Source organism: Pezoporus occidentalis, unplaced genomic scaffold (assembly GCF_034315485.1).
Source record: "Pezoporus occidentalis ecotype Australia unplaced genomic scaffold, CSIRO_AGI_Poc_V1 ctg134, whole genome shotgun sequence".
Classification (NCBI taxonomy): domain Eukaryota; kingdom Metazoa; phylum Chordata; class Aves; order Psittaciformes; family Psittacidae; genus Pezoporus; species Pezoporus occidentalis.
In genome coordinates, this window is record NW_026913146.1 from 620,859 (window position 1) to 644,426 (window position 23,568).

At 39.0% G+C, this 23,568-nt stretch overlaps 1 long non-coding RNA gene across 1 annotated transcript in view; it reads right to left on the reverse strand.

Moving 5' to 3' along the window:
* LOC134158776 (uncharacterized) overlaps nucleotides 1–22,223 on the reverse strand; it is a 260,592-nt gene extending 238,369 nt beyond the window's left edge. The window contains exon 1 of the long non-coding RNA XR_009962900.1: nucleotides 22,046–22,223. This is a non-coding gene — a long non-coding RNA (uncharacterized LOC134158776). The remainder of the gene's footprint in view (nucleotides 1–22,045) is intronic.
* Nucleotides 22,224–23,568: the final 1,345 nt, after the last annotated feature.

The following is a 23,568-nucleotide window of genomic DNA, read 5'->3' on the forward strand; positions in this document are numbered from 1 at the left end:
GTCTGTGTGAGGGCATCTATGAGGGTAACCTGTGCATCCATATTCTGTCCTTAGAGGAACAGCATGATCTGGATTAGAGAGACTTTTCAGAGATGATCTGATCCAGCTGCCAGCTTAAAACCAGATTTTACTTTAGAGTCAGATAAGGTTGCCCAGAGCCTTGTACAGTTGAGTTTTGAATATTTCGAACAATGGGGATTCCACAGACTCTGAACCCAACTTGTGCCATGATTTAAACCCTCTCAAAGTGAATTTTTTTTCTTTCTTTCTTTCTATGGAAGCAGAATTTTGGAAGTTTGAAGTCAGAGGTTTCTTATCCTTTTGCACACATCCTGACTCTGCTTCTTTGCAAACCCCATTAGGATATTTAATATAATGCTAATAGCCTTTACCTTTCTCTTTTCACAACCCAATAAACCTGAGTTTCTCAGTTGCTTCTTGCATGTTGTGCTCCATCCCTCTACCCATCCTGGGAGCTTCCCTCTGGACACGGTGCATTTTTTCAATGTCTTTCTTGTAGTGGGGGCCTAAAAGTGGATACAGTCCTTCAGATGCAGCTGAGTAAGTACTAAACGCAGGTGGGGAAAGCATGTCCCTCCATGAGAGAGCTATTATATTAATATGAGATATAACTAATATTATATTATTATGATATATCGTTAATGAAGTCCAGTCTGTAATTAGTTTTCATCACCAGAAAGCTCCATTGCTGACAAATGTCCAAAATGTTGCCTGACATGATTCCTACAGACTTTTCTATAGAGCAGCTTTGAACCACTTGGTCCTCAAGCTAGAAGGCTGGAGTTACTCCATCTCAGGCACAAGACTTTGCATTTGCCTTCACCAAACTTTGTGAGGTTCATGATAGCTCACTTCTCTAGCCTGTTGCAGCTGCTACCATCAATTTGGTTTCACTCACAAATTGCTGAGAGTTGCTGAAAGAATTGTATTTCAAATCTGTGATCATTAATTGTTCTGGTGACAGTTATCAGCTACTGGTCAAATGCTGAAGTCTTTAATAATTTTCTTTTCACATGTTTAAAGAAAAATTCAATTAATTACCACAGTAACAATAAGCTTTATATATATATATGTGTGTGTGTGTGTGTGTGTGTGTTTAGAGTCTAATCCTCGTGTGTATAGCATCTATTTATTCTAAAGTGTCCAGTATATATGTACTCTAGAGTTCATACAGCTTACTGAAAATATTCAGAATGATTGGTTTGATTTTGCCTGGTGTTTTTTGTCTTATTTGTAGTGGCTGAACTGATGTTCTGAAGTGATTAACTTCACAAATTTTACCATACGTATTTGGCCATTAAGTTTTCAGTCCAGATTCAGTTAGACTTTTTAGGAGGACTGCTATCACCTATGAAGAAAGCTACAGCAAGCTTTCTGTGTAATTGTTGGTTGATTTTTACACTGCTAAGTCTTTTATTGTCTAAATTGCATTGGGTTTTGTTAGTTGTCACCAGGGGAAGTTCTCTTCCAATATTATCATTCTGACAATATCTTATTTAAAATAGAATTTCTCAGGCAAGATCAGTAACTCCACAAGCAAAGTGTTTTTTTTCTTTCAAAGGATTTTTATACATATATAAAAGAAAGTGGTTTCATTCTAAACTGTAAAATAATACTTTAATCTAAAAATTTTATTTACAATATGAACTTCATATGGAATAAAACCCCAATGATCAATGAATAAATACTACTAAAACCCTTACGTATTTCACAGTTGAACTCAGCTGTACAACCGTCCCTACCTGATAAAATTATTTATTGCCATATGAACCAGAGAAAATTTGATTGTTTTCTTTTACAGTGTCAATTAACTAATCTTGTTTAATTCTGCAGTTGCTGAAAACAGTCATATCCTGTATATAAAAGAAACCAAATTGTCATTGGTATTATCATGCTGGGTATTGAAAGAAATAATAATGATGAAAAATTATAACAAAATTTAGACTAAAATTTTTTTCATATCTAAATTTAAAGAAAGATAGTAGAATGCCACTACTGAGATTCTAGGTACCTTAGTGCAAAGACAACATTATGCTTTAAATTGCTCATGACAGAGCTGGATCAACAGGCCAAAAATTTATTCACATATCATATAGCTGCTCAAAGATGAGATAAAAATACATTGCTTTTTTGAAGCTCCAAGTCATCAATAAAGTCAGAGAAAATAACATTCAAATGAAGCTTTCTGATTCTGCTGAGCCCATTAAGGCAAAACAGAACTTAACCTGACGTGATCAGGAAGTCTGAAAATGTGTGGCTGACATCTCTTGTGGTGCCTGATTAGCAGATGTTCCCTTTTCTGTGCTTTTGTGTCTTATCTGCTGTCAGTCCTATGAAAGTGGAAGAATGGAATTATGGAAAAAAGCCACCACCAGCATACAGAAATATTATAATATTAAACTTGTTAAAGATTTGTAGATGCACAGCAAATCAGTTTAATTGAAATCACTGGGATACTTTAGTATAAGTTTTGCAAAAACAACACGTATTTCACTTTGAGGTATCTCCATCTTTACTATTTTAGAATCTCGGTAGGCAACAGATAAAGATGCATAGTTGGGTTTGTCCTCTTCTCCAGCACTTGCCTGGCAGTTCAGTGTTTGAAATAAAATGTCCATAACTAAGAGAAGAGCTTGGTATGAAGAGAAGCTTGTCTGAAGAAAGCAAACAAAAAATTTGTTTTTCTTTACCAAGGCCACACAGTCAGAAAAAAAAGTTCTGTTACTCATCTCCTGCTGTTTGAGTGAATTGTTCTGTTACTGAACAGCATGTGAATGATTAAGAGAGGAGCAAGAAAAAGCCATAACATAATATTCTAATAAAATCATAGAATCATAGAATAGTTAGGGTTGAAAGGGACCTTAAGATCATCTAGTTCCACCCCCCGCCACCATGGGCAGGGACACCTCACACTAAGCCGTATCACCCAAGGCTCTGTCTAACCTAGAATTGAACACTGCCAGGGACGGAGCGTGCACAACCTCCCTGGGCAACCTATTCCAGTGCCTCACCACCCTGACAGGAAAGAATTTCCTCCTTATATCCAATCTAAACTTCCCCTGTTTAAGTTTTAACCTGTTACCCCTTGTTCTATCCGTACAGTCCCTAATGAAGAGTCCCTCCCCAGCATCCCTATACGTCCCCTTCAGATACTGGAAGGCTGCTATGAAGTCTCCACGCAGCCTTCTCTTCTCCAGGCTGAGCAGCCCCAACTTTCTCAGACTGTCTTCATGCGGGAGGTGCTCCAGTCCCCTGATCATCCTCATGGGCCTCCTCTGGACTTGTTCTGGCTGCTCTGAATCTCTTCTCTGCCCAACCTGTACCTGTGCCTGGGATTGCTCCCACCCAGGTGTAAGACCTTGCACTTGGCATGGTTAAACTTCATGAGGTTGGCATCAGCCCACCCCACAAACATGTCAAGGTCCTTCTGGATGGCATTCCTTCCCTCCAGGGTATCAACCGAACCACACAGCTTCGTGTTATTGGCAAACTTGCTGAGGGCGCACTCAATCCCACTGTCCATGTCAGCAACAAAGATGTTGAACAAAACCGGTCCCAACACCAATCCCTGAGGGACACCACTCGTTCCTGGTCTCCAGCCAGACATTGAACCATTGACCACAACTCTTTGTGTGCGGCCATCCAGCCAGTTCTTTATCCACCGAGTGGTCCATCCATCAAATTGATGTCTCTCCAATTTAGAGACAAGGATGTCATGTGGGACAGTGTCAAACGCTTTGCACAAGTCCAGGTAGGTGACATCAATTACTCAACCCCTGTCCATCAGTTCCATAACCCCACCATAGAAGCCCACCAAATTGGTCAGGCAGGATTTCCCCTTAGTGAAGCCATGCTGGATGTCACCAAGCACCTTGTTGATTTTCATGGGCCTTAGCATGCCTTCCAGGAGAATCTGCTCCAGGATTTTGCCAGGCACAGAGGTGAGACTGACTGGTCTGTAATTCCCCGGGTCATCCATTTTCCCCTTCTTGAAAATGGGGGTTATTTTTCCAGTCATCGGGAACTTCACCTGACTGCCATGATTTCTCAAATATGATGGCCAGGGGCTTAGCAACTTCATTTGCCAGCTCCTTCAGGACCCGCGGATGGATTTCATCAGGACCCATGGACTTATGTTCAGGTTTTTAAGGTGGTCTCAAACCAGATCCTCTCCCATAGGGGGCTCAAGGTCTTCATTCTCACAGTCCCTGCATCTGCCTTCCAAGACTTGGGTGGTTTGGTCAGAACCTTTGCTAGTGAAGACCGAGGCAAAGAAGTCATTCAGAACCTCAGCCTTCTCCAAATCCTGTGTAGCCAGTTCTCCCAAGAGCTTCCTGAGGGAGCCTACGTTGTCCCTAGACTGTCTCTTATTCGCTACGTACCTGTAGAATCCCTTCCTGTTATCCTTAACATCTCTAGCCAAGTTTAATTCTAACTGGGTTTTAGCTATCCTAACCTGGTCCTTAGCTTCCCAGACAACATCACTGTAATCCTTCCTGGCCGCCTGTCCTTGTTTTGACATTTTATAAGCCTCTTTTTTCATTTGAATTTTCCTCAGCAGCTCCTTATCCATCCAAGGAGGTCTCCTGGCCCTCCTGCTGCACTTCCTTCTGGATGGGATGCAACACTCCTGAGCTTTCAGCAGGTGATCCTTGAATATCAACCAAGAGTCTTGGGTCCCCCTGCCCTCTAGGGTTATATCCCATAGAACCTTACTAAGCAGGTCCCTGAAGAGGCCAAAGTCTGCTCTTTTGAAGTCCAGGGCAGTGAGCTTGCTGCATGCTCTTCTCACTGTCCTGAGGATCTCAAATTCAAGCATCTCGTGATTGATGCAACCAATTGATGCCTCACATTTCCAACCAGCCCTTCCCTGTTGGTGATCATGAGGTCAAGCATGGCACCTCTCCCTCTTGGCTTCTGTATTACTTGCAGAAGGAAGTTGTCTTCCACACAATCGAGGAACCTCCTGGATTGCTTGTGCTGGGCCGTACCGTCCTTCCAACAGATGTCAGGGTGGTTGAAGTCCCCCATGAAAACAAGGGCCTGTGAGCATGAAGCTGTTCCTATCTGCCTGTACATCACTTCATCCACAGAGTCTTCTTGGTCAAGTGGTCTGTAACAGATCCCCACAGCAATGTCTCCCATAGCTATACTCCCTTTAACCCTGACCCACAAACTCTCTGTGGACTGCTCACCTGTCCCCAGACAGAGTTCCATACTCTCCAGCCTATCCCTAACATAAAGGGCAACTCCCCCTCCCCGCCTGCCAGGCCTGTCTTTTCTGAAGAGCCTATAACCTTCCATTCCAACACTCCAGTCATAGGAGCCATCCCACCATGTTTCTACGATGCCTAGTATATCATATTCCCTCAGACGTGCACACATCTCTAATTCCTCTTGTTTGTTCCACATGCTACGGCATCTGTATACAGGCATCTGAGCAGAGCTCCAAATGAAACCAGCTCATTGGCTGGAGGGGCTGGAATATCTCTACGTTTCTCCGAGCATATATTATAGGTTCTGGCAACTGACTGGGAGTGTTGGGATAGAACGATGCCCCCCTTCCCCCAACACATCTCATTTAAACCTTCTTTGACCAGTCTGGCAAGCCTCCTACCAAAACCGCTCTTCCCTTTGTCAGACCAGCTCCACCAGCCCCCACTAGACCTGGCCTACAAACTTGGGTCCCGTGTTCAAGACACCCAAACACCTGACTATGACACCACCCTTTTAACCAGTTATTAACCTGGTTAATCCTCATAGCCTTTTTAGGGTCCTCTCCTGTATCCTGGAGAGTTGATGAAAAGACTGCCTGAGCTCCAGAGCCCCTAACCACCTCTCCCAGGGCTCTGTATTCCTTAATGTTCTCCAGGTTACTGCTATCTATATCACTAGCACCCACATGGATCACTAGAAGTGGATAATAGTCAGTGGGATTTACTAGATCAGGCAGCCCCTCTACAACATCCCTGATCCGTGCCCCTTGTAGGCAACACACCTCCGTTGTGACGGGGTCAGGCCAACAGATAGGTGCCTCTGTGCTTTTCAAAGTAGAGCAATAAATTCTAAAAAAAAACAAAACAGAAAAAAAAAATGCAAAAAAAAAAAAAATCCTAGTGTTTATTTAAATGGTACATTAAAGTAAATGATTCTATCTTACTATATTGGTCCCATAGCATTTGTGGGACTAAAAGCTAGACTCCTTTCCCAGACTTGCATCATCTGTGAACCTGGTGTATTGGTTTTGATTGTTTGAAAGCTAATCCTCAGAACCTATTTTCAGCCATGATATTTACTCCACCTTCACATCAGTGTTCAACCTTGTGAGCAGGCATGTTGCCAAAGACAACAGATGAGAAAGAATAAATTTCTAAAAGTGAACCAGCAGGTGCTTCAGATAACAGGAGCAAGAACCAGCCCAGCAGCAAGTAAATAGCACCTCTGTAATACCTGCATCTGCAGGAAGAACGATACTCTCTAACAATAATAAGGAGCTGAATGAACTTTAACATTTACAAATATTGGACCTGATTTAACTGATGATGTTCTAGGATAGTCATGCTCTTTTTTTTTTTGTATTTTAGGTGCAATGTTTCAAAAAAAGTGAAAATAATCAGAGGGGAAGTGATCATATCTTTTTATATTCCTATATTAAACAGTTTTCTGGTATGAAAATGTAGATCCTGTATACAAATAATATAAGACCCAGCTGATAATAATAACAGTAACAATATGATTAAAAACTTAATAGGCTAGACATCAGACAAAAGCATATTAATTTGAAAATACATGGAGCATTTTCTTCCATTATATTGTCATTTCTATACAGGGCTAATACTTAGGCATCTTCTCATGTATTGATACTGGAATATATTTAAATTTTCATTCATTTTAACCATAATAAGAAGCTGGAATAAAATTACAGGGATTCTCTGTATTTTCAGGAGTCAGAGAAAGACTGTTATATTTAAGTGGATGGCAAGTTTCGTAACTGAAAACAATTTGAAAATTGGGTCACTGAGACAGAAGCACCTGAAGTACAGGCATTTAAAGTGTAGTTATTATTTTGTAAGTGGCCAGTGTTTCACTGATGTCTCCCATCAGTTATTATACTTGTTGTTGAAGAAGTAGCTTTGTATATGAATTATAAATTTACAGAGTGTCCACAAATCTTAATAGGCAGTATGTAAGCAAGTTCTCAGGGAAATTTAACAGTGTGGGAATTGTGAATAACTTCTCATTCTGTTCTTACTTACACTGTGCATATCTATTTAGCATAGCAGAAGATTTTTATGAAGAGATTTTACATTACCTGTTATGTAACCTAAGTTGTAAATACCTAACCATGGAAATGATAAACTGTGCTACAGTACTCATAAAATATCTATTAATAGGTATATATAATAGCCTATATACCTATTAATATACCTATATAATAGGTATCTGTATAAAAAAGAATATCTATTAATAGGTATCTGTATAATATGAAACATGCCCAATAATAATCCCTATTGACACATTCATTAGTGGCATATTCTTTTTTTCCTATCCAGCTTTTAAATCAGTGTTAACCAAGCTGGATCCTTGGTTAGAATAAGTCTTACCTGTATGATGCCCTTATTTTTTGAGATCACAAATGCAAATGCAGCTCTCTAAAGTCTCTGTAATTGTGATTTAAGTTGTAAATGGGCTGCTAAAATATAAGCTGATTTGGCTGCAAAAGTACACATTAAAGTCCTATAATATAGTGCAGCTTAATCCTTTTAGTCTTTTTCTACTAACATCTAAATTAAAAAAGAAACAGAACAGTTAATTTGTATAATACTATATTGCTCCAGCAATATTATTATGCATTTTACTATTCAGTCTTTGGAAGATGCGAGCCATCTAAAATGTTGTTACCCTGGGAAAGACAGATACTTATGTTGATGTCTAGGTGCTGACCTGGGTTCAGCAGTAGCAGTCATTTTTAATCCTTCTTACTAGCTGGTGCAGCACTGTGGTTTTGACTTTTGGTCTGGGAACAGTGCTGATAACACTGATGGTGTTAGTTACTGCTCAGTAATGTTTAATCTGACCAAGGACTTTCTGAGTCTCATGCTCTTCCAGGGAGGAGGGGACGCTGGGAGGAAGCAGAGACAGGACACCTGACCCAAACTGACCAAAGAAGTATTCCATACCACAGCACGGCATGCCCAGGATGTAACTGGGAGTTACCCGGAAGGGCTGGGAGACTGCTCGATCGGGCTGTTTATCGACGGGTGATATTGTATTCTCTTCCCTTGTTATTTCCTTTGCCATTATTATTATTGGTGGTAGCAGTAGTGGTTTGTGTTATACCTTAGTTAACTGGACTGTTCTTATCTCAGCCTGTGGGAGTTACATTCTTTCAATTCTCCTCCCCATCCCTCCGGGAGCAACAGGGGGATTGGTGGGAAGAAAGTGGGTGAGTGAGCGAGAGGGCTGAGCAGTTGACTTACGGGCTGGGCTTAAACCACACCAGCTCTTTCTGGTGCCCAATGTAAGGCACAAACCCATGACCCTGGGTTTAAGATTCTCATGCTCTACTGACTGAGTTAGCCAGGCTGCAGGACTGGAGTAAAATCAGCTCTTCCACTCCATCTGGGAACTTGCTCACCAGAGACTGAAGCCACAGCTTTCATGGGATGATCAACCTTGACCTTTATTCTTCTCTTCAATTCACGCACCCGTTCCTACAAAAATGAAGTAGGTTTTCTATCCCACTTTGTCATGTCTTCTCTGTGATCCTGCAGGTAAAACCATAGGGTGTCCAATTCCTTCAGAGACTGGATGCCTTTGTCATTCACCTGGCTGAATGACTCAACATCGTCCTTGTATGGAAACCTTTCTTTCACAGCTGCCAAGAGCCACCTCCAAAGGCTGAGGGACTTTTTCTCTCTTCCAATTGCTTTGTCAATTCCCCCTTCTCTAGCAAGTGATCCCAGCTGCTTGCCTTCTGTACCTTCTAGTTCGAGACTGTTGGCCCCATTGTCCCAGCACTGGAGCAACCAGGTGATGATGTGCTCCCCTGGTTGATGAGTAAAGTCTTTTCACATATTCCGTAGCTCGGTTGAGGTTTGAGATCGAGAAGTCACCTCTTCTTCTTCTTCGTTATGTGATGATGACTCCTGATCAGATGCTGTCCCAGGTGGGAGTACATTGTTTTTTCATCTTGCTTCATCCTTCTTGCCTCTTTTTTGCTTTTCTTCTTGGTTACAGCAGCAACCGATATTGGTACAGGACAGGTGCAGTTTTACCTTTTATTAAAAAAGAGACACAACTTCATTTCTGACATCATAAATCAGGTTATTAATATTATCCGGTTTGGTTTTTTTTTATCTACCTGTAACTATTGAGGCAAAGTAAGGACTTATGACCAAAGACTAAATTTGTTTGAATAGTCCAAACAAGCAGTAGCATAACACCAAATAATACTTAAAGTAATAGTACTAAACACGGTAACTGTATATCTGAGTTGTATATCTGGCAAAACTAGAAATGTGTAAGCTTCATTTTACTCTTTGTTATAAAAATGGATGTAACTCTAGCAGGTACACTCGCTTTTAATCCAGCTAAACTCCCCATTTTTTCATTTCTAAAAACTGAAGAATAAGGAAAATCCATAAGATTGCCAGTGAAACTGATGAGATTTTGCCTGAATGACAGTGAAAAAGAACTCATTAAAACTGCCATGAGTTGGCCATACAAACCATGTGTTAAAGATTAACCATGTTGATAAGATTTCTTTTCTCGAAACTAATTGCCATGCACCATGCTATACGAAATCACTGACATCACTGGCACTATTTTTATTTGGCAATTATAAAGGAGCATGTTAAAATTTGTTAAAATTGTTGCTTAAAATAATTCTGTTCCTGACTTAGCTATAGGCTTTTTTTTTCCCTTTGAATACCTAGAAAGTACAGATAATTGATTCAAACCAGCAACCCACTCTTTCTTATGAGCAACGTAATTGATAATGGACAACAAAATTAAGTAGCTGTCACAGTTTCCTCAGCTATTGTCTTTGAAATTCAGAAGTCGTGCAGATTTTAATTTATGTGCTACCTGCTGCTACTGTAGCCAAGTAATACCACAGTTTGGTGAATAATTCAACTTACTAATTATGTAAACAGGATTGTTTGGAGGAATGAGGACACAAAGTTATCAAGGTATCTTTTTTTTTTTTATTCTGGAAGCTTCTGCATGGTGTGTCCATGTGTATTGCAAGTGTTTCTCATCTTGCATGTCTTTACATTATTCTCTTCACACACAGAGAATTACTGTTATTTGTTAGAGTAACGTATTATGCGCATAGCACTTATATAGAGAGCTATTTTTACTTATTCATACAAAGCAGTGAGTCATTGATACTGTGGTTAAGCTGTAGAAAGGATTATCTGAAGGCTTATGTAGTAAAGGACTGCAAAAGCAGAGCTACAGATTCACATATACAATTCGTTAGCTTCATGAATGGTACATAGTGATCTGATTCTTACAGAGTGGAATTTTCATGTTCATTCATTTTATTTTAACTTAGAATATTAAACTATAGAACTTAATAATAGAATATGAAATAGAATAATATAATATTAAATGTTTGACCTTCACTAGTGCCTTGAGGGGTTGGGGACTAAGGCTTATTCTTCTTCAGGATGATCCCCATTGCTGGTTATTCTGCCAGAAGCTATAGTTAAGATCTATTGTTCTCCCCGTCCCCTATTATCTTTTAAAAAATTAATTAACTTCTTTCTTTTCTATTATGATTCCTTTGCTTTAAATTCTATAAGAAGAGATTGTTGAGAGCTATTTTAGTAATTTCAAGTGGATCATTCATGTAAATTAATTTCTAATCTAGTGTATTCATAACAGTATGTTTGTGGGAAGGTAAAATAATCTATTCTATTTGTGATTGTTCCTTTGGGGTCTGTAGATTAGAATTTTTAAGATGTAAGTGATTACAGCAATATCTTGTTTGGACGGCAAATTTATCTGCCATTTTTGTCTGTTTCTCACATTTTACATTGTTAGCATTGTTGTTTGCCCCAAATATTGTCAATATTAAAAACATTATCTTATTTCAGATAGTGTAAAACCCCATCCTTTTCTGATTGTACCTTACCATAGGCAACTTGCTGGTAGGATGGATGAAGTTATTAATATGCAGTTAAAAATAGCAGCAGACAAATCCTGTAACAAGTGTTTACTTTTCTGATGTCACCCAATTACTGTAGAAACCATCTGCTCTATGGTGGAACAACTTAGTATCAAATATATCAATATTTTTTGCTAACTTTGTAAAGACTGGACATTGGTTGCTGCACTAAAATTAGATGAAAAATTATCTGGATGGCTTGTATATGATGATGAAATATGAAGGGTGTGGTATTTGCCCTGATTCTTCTTCCATACTACAGTCAGCAGAAGTCCTGGGGGTGGTCTTCTTTTCCTATAAAAAGGAAGATGTGGCTGGTGGAGAACATTTCTAGCTCAGTGAGGTTTCAAAACATTCTACTACCTACCAGCTCCAAAATAGCTCAGATCTGAGGGACATATATGATAGTGAGGGAAAGAGCAGGGCAAAGAACTCAAATGCTGAGAGAGATGAAAATGAGGCTTTGTCAGTGTTTAGTGGTTTGGGCTCTTGCTAAATTCTTTGAACCTGCATTAATTTAAGCAGTGTTTTCTTTACTAGGAGTTTTGGTTGCCATACAGTAAGTAATTAGTTTTAAAGATAAGCAAGGGTTGCACAACCCTTATTATACATCAGTGCCATCAAAATAACAAGCATTTGTTTCAGAGGATTCTATTTCATTTGTTTTCTTGGGTAGGAAATATTTCTAAAATGCTGGGGAGTCTGCTTTCTGTCATTACCCTGAATGCTATTCAATGGATCCAGGTCATAACACTTCAGCACGTAGGAGATCTACTGACACGTGATTTCAGTAAGCAAGGGAGGATTTTTCAAAATTATAACTGTGAATCACAGCTGCTAATATAGATGAGTTTGATGACTGAAGCTGCAGTGTGCATTCAGGAAAAGGTGGAAAGAGAAGCCAAGACTGGTGGCCAACATAAGCACACCAAACCCCAACACCCCGAATCCAGTTAGAATTACCTATTTTTCTGTAAAAAAGCAGTTGCAGAAGTAAGAAAGTGATTCAGAGAAGAATTTTTTCTTAGCCTAATCTTCAAAAATAACTCAGATTTCATCTTAATTGTGAAGGAGGGCATATACTTACGGTAATACACTTTTCTTAATGAATTGAGCCTTCTTTCGACCAAAGGATTCACCCTATTTCAAAACTCATAACACCTTGCAGGTTGTTTTCTTAATGCCTTGATAACATCTCTCCTCTGTGGCCCTTAATACCAATCAAGCAATTCCATTGGTTCACTCATCAGCAATGAAAAAGAGACTAGGCTGAAGCTTAGCTCAGAAGTTCAGAACATTAATAGTGCCAGATTCTTTTCTCTGTATTTGTGGTTATGCTTCCTGTGAAGGTCTCTATTTCTGTATGAATGCATATTTGCACATTTCCTAGCAAATTAGGATGCTCCAGACTATTTTCCACTTGGATGAAGGTCCAAGACTTCATGGATCTCAATGTGCAATTGTGCACATGTATTTGAAAAGGTGACAACTGAATGAGTGCTGTCCTCAGTAAATTCTAAATATATGATGGTCTATCACAGGTGATAACAGCTTCTTGGTATTTGAATGGATTCTCTAACAATGGAAACCAATCTGCCAAACGAAGAATTGCTGAACATATGTTAGCATTGTTATTTAAAGAGGTTCTGCATGCCAAAGACTGATAATGAAGCAGTAGAACACTGCTAAATCGTTTTGTAAGAGAAGGGAGAGACAAAAAAATGGGAGAAATTTTGTATTTTGGAGCTCTTCCGCATCTGGTTCCATTGGCTAAGCACTGTGCTATTTTATAACATTGGCTGAAACAAATTGGTTTTTCAAATTAATGAAAGTCTGTTTGAAATTTCAAAGTATTACTTAGGTGGCTTAGGAGGTTTAAGTTCCTGTGCTTGAATGCACTCATGGATAGAATGCCAAATTTAAACTTAACACATTGATTAGGACTGTAATCTTCAAAGAATCATTTCCACTTTTGGTGGCTTTGATTATGAGGACCCATTTTCTAAGTATGTAAAGCACTTTCTAATCCTGTACATGCCACAAATAGTGATGACAGGCAATCAATACATGCAAGAATCTGTTTCAGGTTATATATATGCTTAGTAAGAATAATTATGCTGGTGATGTTTCATAGTATATTAAGTTACTAAAGATCCCTGTTCCTGACGCCGCAGAAAAGAAAGAAACTGACATCTGCTCATGGTTGAATGTAAGACACTGGGATTTGAATATTGAATCCTCAAAACTTGGGACATTATCTCTAGAATGCTACTTAAGTTTTCTGTATATCTTTCTTTGGAACTTTGGTATACCCCTTCTTACCAATTCTGTCTGGTTTGACAGATTGTTGCCCCCTGAATGCTTCACTATTAACCTGTGAGTTATCAGGCTTTTCCATTTTACTTTTTACTGTTCATAGTGGTGAAAGCCATCAATAAGGAAAAATAAAGGTTCTTAGAAATCAGGTTCTTGTTCATCCCAACACTTATTAGATAGATGAAAAGTTAAAAATGCAAACAGAATCTTAAGAGGAATTAAGAATTTGAAGTCTGGAAAACCTCCTTATGGTAACAGATTTAAATTAAAGTCTGCTTAGCTTATCAAGAAGTAGGTAAAGATTTTATTTGATTATTATGCATAAGTACCTATGTAGGAAGAAAATACCAAGTACTTAAAGGTTTTTCACTAGACTAGAAAAAATAAAAAGAAAAAGAAAAGCCATGACAGTACTGTGACGTACTTGATGGTCCTGATGGCAATAATAATAACTGTAACTACCGCCAGTTGGACAAAAAAAACCTGTAAGAATAAGGCTCACATTTTTAAGTGTGAAGATAATAGAGTCTAGGAAATGGTGGATTTTTTAACTCTTACTGGATTCAACTTGAATGTGGATAGAAGACACTGTAGCCAAACACAAGTTACTGGAGTTAAAGGCTAAGCTAAATTCTGTGGACCTTGAGAGCAATCTAGTGGCTCTTTTTGGCCTTAAATTTTCTAATCTATGTGTAAGAGTCTGTTACGTTCAGTTAAACAGCACTAAGGGGCTCAAAATGATCTGCCCCGAACGATTTTGTGGTCTTCTCTAACTCTGACCTTAACCACAGTTGGAATGTGGCACGGTTGGCCTGCAGTATATGAAACCAAGCAGTGTGGCTTCTTCTTGAGTTTACATCTCTTTCTTCTTGCCTCCATACATTGTTGTTATGATATTGAACATCAGAGCTGACCATGATTCATGCGTATATCTTCCTGTTTATGTACATACATGCTGGATTTTGTACATATCCATTATTTGTACACACTGTAGGTTTATATAGATTAACCAGGTTTACCAGTACCTAGCCAATAACTTCACTGCCAAAGCTCAGGCCACCACTGAGTCACAGAGCTTCCTGAGTTTCCAGTTGGAAGCTGGCGTAGGCAGGCTCATATTCTCCACTGTTTTGTTGACAATCACTAAATTTCTCCAAATATATGCTTCACATCCTCATTCATAATGATTTCAGTATGAGAAAACAAACCAAACCAACCAAACAAAAAACCACAGCAAATCATTCTATCAGCAACGGTAATATGAAGGTACTTTCTTCCAGCATCCAGTTTCATCACTGACTTTGGTACTACATTTTATTCCCCAATATTGTAGAGGAATACTACCCACTTATTTTTTCTCGCAAACCCACTCTACTTTTACACCTATTGAATCACATGCAATTGACATTTTCCTTTTCTTAAATTGTGCAGTTTTTCAAGCAGTTGGCTGCTATCCTTAATCTTTTATCAACAACAAATTGCATTAATGCATGGTCTATACTCTATCTTGTGAATTGCTCACAAATATACTAAGTAATACAGGCACTGGCTCCTGAGGTCTAACTCACAATAAATGTTATGTTTAGAGCAAGTTATATCTTCCTTTTTTGCTAATACTTGGTTCAGGTGAATACAGAATTGAATCAGCTCCAATACCAGTCACAGTTCTACAGTCTTTGATTACCTACTTATTCTCTGACCTTTTACTTTCAGTTTGCCCTCCTGCTCTTATCCACTTCCTAATAAATTAAAATGCTGCCCTTCAAGATTCTTTTGCAAAATCTCTTCCATGATAAAATTCTTCAGAATTCTGTTTTGAAATTGAAATAGGTGATACCATTGCTTCCATTTGTAGAACAAAATAGCAAGTTTGTGGAGCTAAGTGACCCTATTTACTCCGTTCATATTTTGTTCAGGTGCTTTCTGATCAGGCTTTTGATTAAATTCTTTGAATGTTTCTACCTATAAAATGGACATGTCTGAAAAATTGCTTAGGAAAGACCTTTGAAAATTGGAATCCTTATGAAGACGAAGTACTGGAACCCCTTTCAGAAATCATCAAAACCAACTCTTTCTCCTCTTGCTCTTTCAGCAGCACATTTAGCTCACCTGTCAGCTGAACTAGCGTCAATGAACCAATGAATATTTACAAAAGAGGATTATAAAATTAATGGGGTGTTATCAGGGGTTATGATTCACCATGCAAACAATCTTTTTCTTTTTTTTTTTTTTGCATTACACTTCACTAGCTTTGCTGTTGTTTTTGTTGTGTTTTGTGTTTTTGTTTTTTTTTTTTTCAGTAAATGATAGCTTTGCAGTCTTCTTGATTTCAGAATCTTGAGGGAAAAAATGGATTCAAAAATGTATCGTATATATCAAGGTGCAAAACTATGTAGGAAAATACTTTGACAATAGTAAAAAAAAGAATGACAGTGTCCCCAAGTTGACTTGCGTTTCTAATTATGCCATCCTCTATTTTCTGAAATGTTGAAAATGTTGAAAATCTTTTATTTTGATGGCTCAATATATGTTTTATAATAAAAAAGAATACTATCCCTATGGCTATTGCCCCTAAATACAGACTCTATTCCCTGGAATGGGCAACATCTGAAACAACAAGTGTCAATTAACCAGTCAACAGAAATATCAATTTTAATGCATGACCTCATAAGACAGAGCTATTTGGGATTTTTTATCTTTAGTTCAACTAATGTGTTTGAAATGGGGTTGACATTTTTGATTAACTATGCAGTAGGCTCCTGGGGCCAAGCTATAGCTGACAGAGTGGGAGGAATAGATCAACAAAATTCAGCAGAGATTTGTAACAGAAACTTTTTTTTTTTTATTATAACTTAAAATGGTGAGAAAAAGCATCAAGAAACAAATGGCTTATAATTCAGAGGCTGTAAAACCTGACAATCTAATACTCAAGTAAAAGGAGACCAGTAAATGTTATGGGTAATGGATAAAGTAATTTTATTTAAGACTCATGCATATAAATTAATGATTTTATTATTATTAGAACTGAATACTTCTTGGAAATACAATATCATGTAAGAAGTTTATTATTATCTTGTATAGTTCATGTCAATACTATCAATATCTACAATAACTTAAAGACTAGGCCTGGTTTGTGGCATGTGTGAACAACAGTGATGCCATCTGAAACTCTAAACAATGTGTGCACCACAGAGATAACAACAAAATGTAGAAATGAATAAATTAATCTTTTGGTCTCCTAGACCAAGAAATGGGATTTCAGCAAGCTTATGTCATTAGCTGAGAAACTCTGTTTACCTAGCCTTTCTTTAAAATGTACCAGTGGAATGTGATGTCACCCATTTATATTTCTGAACTCAAAAAAGGAGATATTTTAAGTCAGAATTTTTTTTTTGCTTCCCAAAAAAAAAAAAAGTGTCTGTTTGTAAATTCAGATAGATTCAGTTCTGTTGAAAATTTTCAAACTTTGTCAACTTACTTTATTAAATTTCATGAAATATTTTATCATCCTTAATTAAAGTAAAAAAAAAAACCGAAGTGAATGGCTTTTTAGCAGTTTTAATATATGCCTTTAATTATTATTCAGAATTAATACATAGTCTTATTTACAATGCAGAATAAATAACCCTTTGCCACAGTCATTTTAAAAAGCTCCATGAAAGTAACTAACTCAAAAGGTTTTCTTGACTGTCATCAAAAACCTTTCTAAAACAGTAAGGTTAAACCACCTTCCGTAGTATTCAGTAGCAGCTTTTCAGATTATTCATTAATGCATATTAAAAAAATGTAAATTATTTCATTTCATATTTTTGCTGGACCATAATTTTTTTTTTCAGTAAAATCTTTATTGTTAGAGCATTTTAAACCCTATTGTATTGTCCATCTGAGCATTAATTTCTTCCTCAATTAAAATAAAATTACCAGTGGAATTTGCTAGATGTAAAAGAAACTGCAGTGAGTAAGAAAACATGAATTTCAATGCTTTAGAGACCGTTTGTTACTTTAGGGATACAAAAGAAAAAAATTCCACTGAAGAATGTAAATAAAATATTTACTGCTTAACAAGAAAATACATATTGACTGTTTTCTCAGTCTGAAGGGCTTCTGCTTTTTTAAAGCCTTACTTTCCTTGTCTCTCCTCTTCTTAGGGACCATTTTGTGTTTGGGTTGTTTGCTGTTTTAGTTTAGTTTTGTTTCTTTTTTTATACTGGGACTTTCATAAAACTATAAATGTAGGAAAACTCATGAGCTTGAAGCGCATTTAAATATTGTGCTTTTCAAACTCACTAATGCTTATTTAGCAAAAAGGCTATTAAGATATAAAATATTACAGAATTATAGAAGATATAAAATGAGTAAACTATGAAAAGAAAATGTCTTCAGACTCTAAAAGGGTTATTAAAATAATTCAAAATATATTAACAGCAAACAGCAAATCTTTATTTTATAAAATTAATTTTATAGGAATTTTAAGGAACTATTTAGATATTTCCAATAACACTACTGTATTTCTTTTCATTCATACTTTTTATGATTATCTCATCTTTGAAAACCGTACGGAATGAAAAAGATGGACCACCACTTTCTTCCCCTGTAATAAAAAGCGTTTAACCTATGATGATGATGATGATGATGATGAAGAAGACAGACTGCATTTTTTTTCCAAATGATAATTAAACCTATGATGAGTATGGCATGAGACACTTAACTGCACTATCTAAAATGGTGATTTCCTTAGAGTAAAAACTGTCAAGAACACAAAATAATACTTGCAAAGTGTAATGATCTTACCCATTTGTGTTCAAGAACATTGAATTGTATCATAACGTATGAAAAAACCCAGAAAAGTTATAAGATCATAGTGTACTATGCAGCTGCAGCATAATACACATGCACACAAACTGTCTTTAGAGTAACTTCAATGGGTAATCAGAGTGGTCTGGCAACAGCAGCACAAATTCAATGGTCTGAAAAATCTTTGAAAACACTGAAATAATCTATTGATGTCCATCTAGGTGAGTTAACATAGATAGGCCTGTACTACACTACATCCTAGATGATATTAACTTTTTACGACTGGACAAGGAAGTCCTTGGGTGATAAGACTAGTTGATACAGGCAAAGCATAATTTTATTGTGCTGTCACTGTCTCCAAGAGCTGAACCAAGAGCATTTCTTTAGTTGATATTCAAAACCAGTGAAGGTAGAACTAATTGTTGGATGACTGAGCAAGTTGCATGGAAAATGAAGAAACATTTTGACTAAGAAAATTTCATGGCTTCTGGTAGTCTACGTAGGCACATAAGAATGTGTAAGCAAAATATAATCAAATTAACCTATGAAAAGTTGATTAAAATCTGAAATGAGTTTAAGTTATAATTAATCAGTCTAGTGATGTTAAAAAAAAGTTATATATGAGTCATTAAAAATAAGTGAAAATGAGTCTAATGGCTTAAATTGTGGTTTAAAATTTTCATTAGTACCCAAATCTATTCCAGTAGAAAAGATATTACCGACAACTGGAAAAAAGGAAATATAACTCCCATTTTCAAGAAGGGGAAAATGGATGAGCCAGGGAACTACAGACCAGTCTCACCTGTGTGCCTGGCAAAATCTTGGAGCACATTCTCCTGGAAGGCATGCAAAGTCACATGAAAATCAACAAGGTGCTTGGTGACAGCCAGCATGGCTTCACTAAGGAGAAATCCTGCCTGACCAATTTGGTGGCCTTCTATGATGGGGCTATGGAACTGATGGACAGGGGTTGAGTAATTGATGTCACCTACCTGGACTTGTGCAAAGTGTTTGACACTGTCCTGCATGACATCCTTGTCTCTAAATTGGAGAGACATCAATTTGATGGATGGACCACTCAGTGGATAAAGAACTCTCTGGATGGCTGCACACAAAGAGTTGTGGTCAATGGCTCAATATTCGGCTCTTGATCAGCAACAAGTAGTGTCCCTCAGGGATGGTTGTTGGGATCGCTCTTGTTCAATATCTTTGTAGGTGATATGGACAGTGGGATTGAATGCACCCTCAGCAAGTTTGATGATGACACCAAGCTGTGTGGTTCGGTTGATACGCTGGAGGGAAGGAATGCCATCCAGAGGGACCTTGACACACTTGTGAGGTGGGCTTATGAAGTTTAACCATGCCAAGTGCAAGGTCCTACACCTGGGTCGAAGCAATCCCAGGCACAGCTACAGGTTGGGCAGAGAAGGGATTCAGAGCAGCCCTGCGGAGAAGGACTTGGGAGTGCTGGTCGATGAGAAAATGAACATGAGCTGGCTTCAGTGTGTGCTCGCAGCCCAGAAAGCCAACCGTATCCTGGGCTGCTTCAAAAGGAGCGTGACCAGCAGGCTGAAGGAGGTGATCCTGCCCCTCTGCTCTACGCTCGTGAGACCTCACTTGGAGCATTGTGTGCAGCTCTGGTGTCCTCAACATAAAAAGGACATGGAACTGTTGGAACAAGTCCAGAGAACGGCCACGAGGATGATCAGGGGACTGGAGCACCTCCTGTATGAACACAGGCTGAGGAAGTTGGTGCTATTCATCCTGGAGAAGAGAAGGCTGCGTGGAGACCTCATAGCAGCCTTCCAATATCTGAAGGGGGATTATAGGGATGCTGGGGATGGACTTTTCATTAGGGACTGTAGTGACAGGACAAGGGTTAACGGGTTCAAACTGAAACAGGGTAAGTTTAGATTGGATATAAGAAATCTTTCCTGTTAGGGTGGTGAGGCACTGGAATAGGTTGCCAGGGAAGCTGTGAATGATCCATTCCTGGCAGTGTTCAAGGCCAGGTTAGACATAGCCTTGAGTGACATGGCTTAGTGTGAGATGTCCCTGCCCATGGCAGGGGTGTTGGAACTAGATGATCTTAAGGTCCTTTTCAACCCTAACTGTACTATCACTCTGATTCCATTGTAATCTCAGTTAACTCTAGAAGATTTACTGAAGTATCAAGAAGGTTTAATTACACTAGAGGCAGGCAAAGAGAAAAACTCTCATATGACACAATATGATCTGAAGAAAAGTTAAATAGTATTAAGAAGCTAGTCTTCAATAGACTTAAAAACTATGGGACTGTTTAATCATATAAATTGTGGTATATTTAAAAAAATACCAGTTTGCAAAAATGTCAATAGGAACATCAAATGTTCTAACATAGAAATGTTAGAAATAGAAATAGAAAAAATCTGACTAGGTTTCAAAACTAACTTTATAGACAACAGCATTGTTTGTTATTAAAGGTGACTCTGTTATGGCAGTAAATGCCCAACAGACAATCCACTATTCCAAAACTGCAGTACAAAACTGCTGAGTTACAAAAAGAAATGCTGTATAGTGAAAAAACTACAGCATTTATATATAATATATGTATATATAGTGTTTAAACTCTTCTGGGTGAAAATAAACTGAATACTCTTTCTGTTGGGCTGTTCATGCGGGGCTAACTGAAGTCAGTAGGATTCTTTCACTTGATCAGGTTTTGAAACATATTCAGAATTATGCAATATGAAGCTCCAATTAGGCTAAATATAGTTATTATATAAAGGTCCTCTTACCTGGTTTGGTCGGTTGACCCTGGCTGGATGCCAGGTGTCCACTAAAGCCACTTTATTACTGCTCTCCTCAACTGGTCAGTGGAGAGAAAATGTAATGAAAAGTTCATATGTCTGGATAAGAATAGGGAGAGATCACTCAGCAGCTACTGTCATGGGCAAAATGGATTTGCCTCAGATCAGAGCAGGATGAGAAATAAGACCAAATCTTAAAAGACTTTTCCCCATTACTCCCTTCTTCCCAGACTTAACTTTACTCCCACATTCTCTACCTTATCCCCACCAGCAGCACAGGGGGACAGAGAATGGTGGTTTCAGTCAGCTCATCACACCTTTCCCCTGTATCAGGGTAGGGTCTCTCCCATGGGAAACAGTCCTCTGTGAAATTCTCCAATCTGAGTCTTTCCCACAGGCTGCAGGTCTTCATGAACTGCTCCAGAGTAGGTCTCTTCCATGGGTTCAGTCGTTCAGGAACAGCCTGCTCCACTGTGGGCTTCCCACAGACCTGTAGCCTTCTTTGGCAACCCCCTGCTCTGGTGTGGGGTCCTCCATGGGCTGCAGGCAGAGATCTGCTTCACCATGGACATCCATGGGCTGCAGGGGCACAGCTGTCTTACCATGGTCTGCACCATTGGCTGAAGGTAAATCTCTGCTTTACCACCTGGAGCACCTCCTGCCCCTCTTTGTGCACTGACCTTGATGCATGCAAAGTTGTTTTGCTCACATATTTTCAATCCTCTCATTGGATGCAGTTGCTATTGCACAGAATCTTTTCTCCTTTCATAAATATCCCAGAGGCACCACCACCATCCCCTGTGGGCTCAGCTACGGTCAACGTTGGGTCTGTCTTGGAGCTGACTGTCATTGGCTCTATTGGACAGAATCATAGTATCATAGAATAGTTAGGGTTGGAAAGCACCTTAAGATCATCCAGTTCCAACCCCCCTGCCATGGGCAGGGACACCTCACACTAAACCATCTCACCCAAGGCTCTGTCCAACCTGGCCTTGAGCACTGCCAGGGATGGAGCATTCACAACTTCCCCGGGCAACCCATTCCAGTGCCTCACCACCCTAACAGGAAAGAATTTCCTCCTTATATCCAATCTAAACTTCCCCTGTTTAAGTTTTAACCCGTTACCCCTTGTCTGCTCTCTTTAAGTCCAGCGCAGTGAGCTTGCTGCATGCTCTTCTCACTGTCCTGAGGATCTCAAATTCAACCATCTTGTGATCGCTGCATCCAAGGCTGCCCTGGAGCATCACATTTCCAACGAGCCCTTCCCTGTTGGTGAGCACGAGGTCAAGCATGGCACCTCTCCTTGTCGGCTCCTCTATTACTTGCAGAAGGAAGTTGTCTTCTACACAATCGAGGAACCTCCTGGATTGCTTGTGCCGGGCCGTACCGTCCTTCCAACGGATGTCAGGGTGGTTGAAGTCACCCATGAGAAAAAGGGCCTGCGAGCGTGAGGCTTTTCCTATCTGTCTATGGAATGCTTCATCTGCAGGTTCTCCTTGATCAGGCGGCCTGTAACAGATCCCCACAGTAATGTCTCCCACCGCTGTTTTCCCTTTAACCCTGACCCACAAACTCTCTGTGGACTGATCAACTGTCCCCAGACAGAGTTCCATACTCTCCAGCCTATCCCTAACATAAAGGGCAACTCCCCCTCCCCGCCTGCCAGGCCTGTCTTTCCTAAAGAGCCTGTAACCTTCCATTCCAACACTCCAGTCATGGGAGCCATCCCACCATGTTTCTGTGATGCCTAGTATATCATATTCCCTCAGACGTGCACACATTTCTAATTCCTCTTGTTTGTTCCCCATGCTACGGGCATTTGTATAGAGGCATCTGAGCCGAGCTCCAACTGAAGCCAGCTCATTGGCTGGAGCGGCTGGGATATCTCTACATTGCTCCGAGCATTTATTATAGGTTCCAGCAACTGACTGGGTGTGTTGGGATGGAATGATGCCCTCCTCCCCCAACACAACTCGTTTAAAGCATCCTTGACCAGCCTGGCAAGCTTCCTACCAAGGGAATCTTCCAACAGCTTCTCAAAGAAAATATCTCTCTAACTCACCCCTGCCCCCCCAAGATCTTGCCATAATAACCCAATATACGTGGCTTTAATGACCTTAAAATTAGATCTTGTTTGTTTGTTTAAAAGCAGTACTTTTTACTCCCTCAATATTCACCATTTTTGAATAACAATTAAAATGTAATTCATCCCATCCTAAGGGAATTGCAGTTGACAATAGACTGCACCTACATGTTGGCACAGACCAGTAGTGAGATTTTGAAGCAAGTACCCCCTCCCATATATGAGTTGGACATGTCTGAGATTTAAAGAGATGGGACAAAGCATGGTGGCTATGCTGAATGTTCTTCTGCTCATTCCAGAATTTCATAGAATTTCTTATAACCTGAAAATATTTCTGCTGTCTTTAAATTTACGCTTGCTTTAAAATGGACAATCAGACTTTTTTTTTT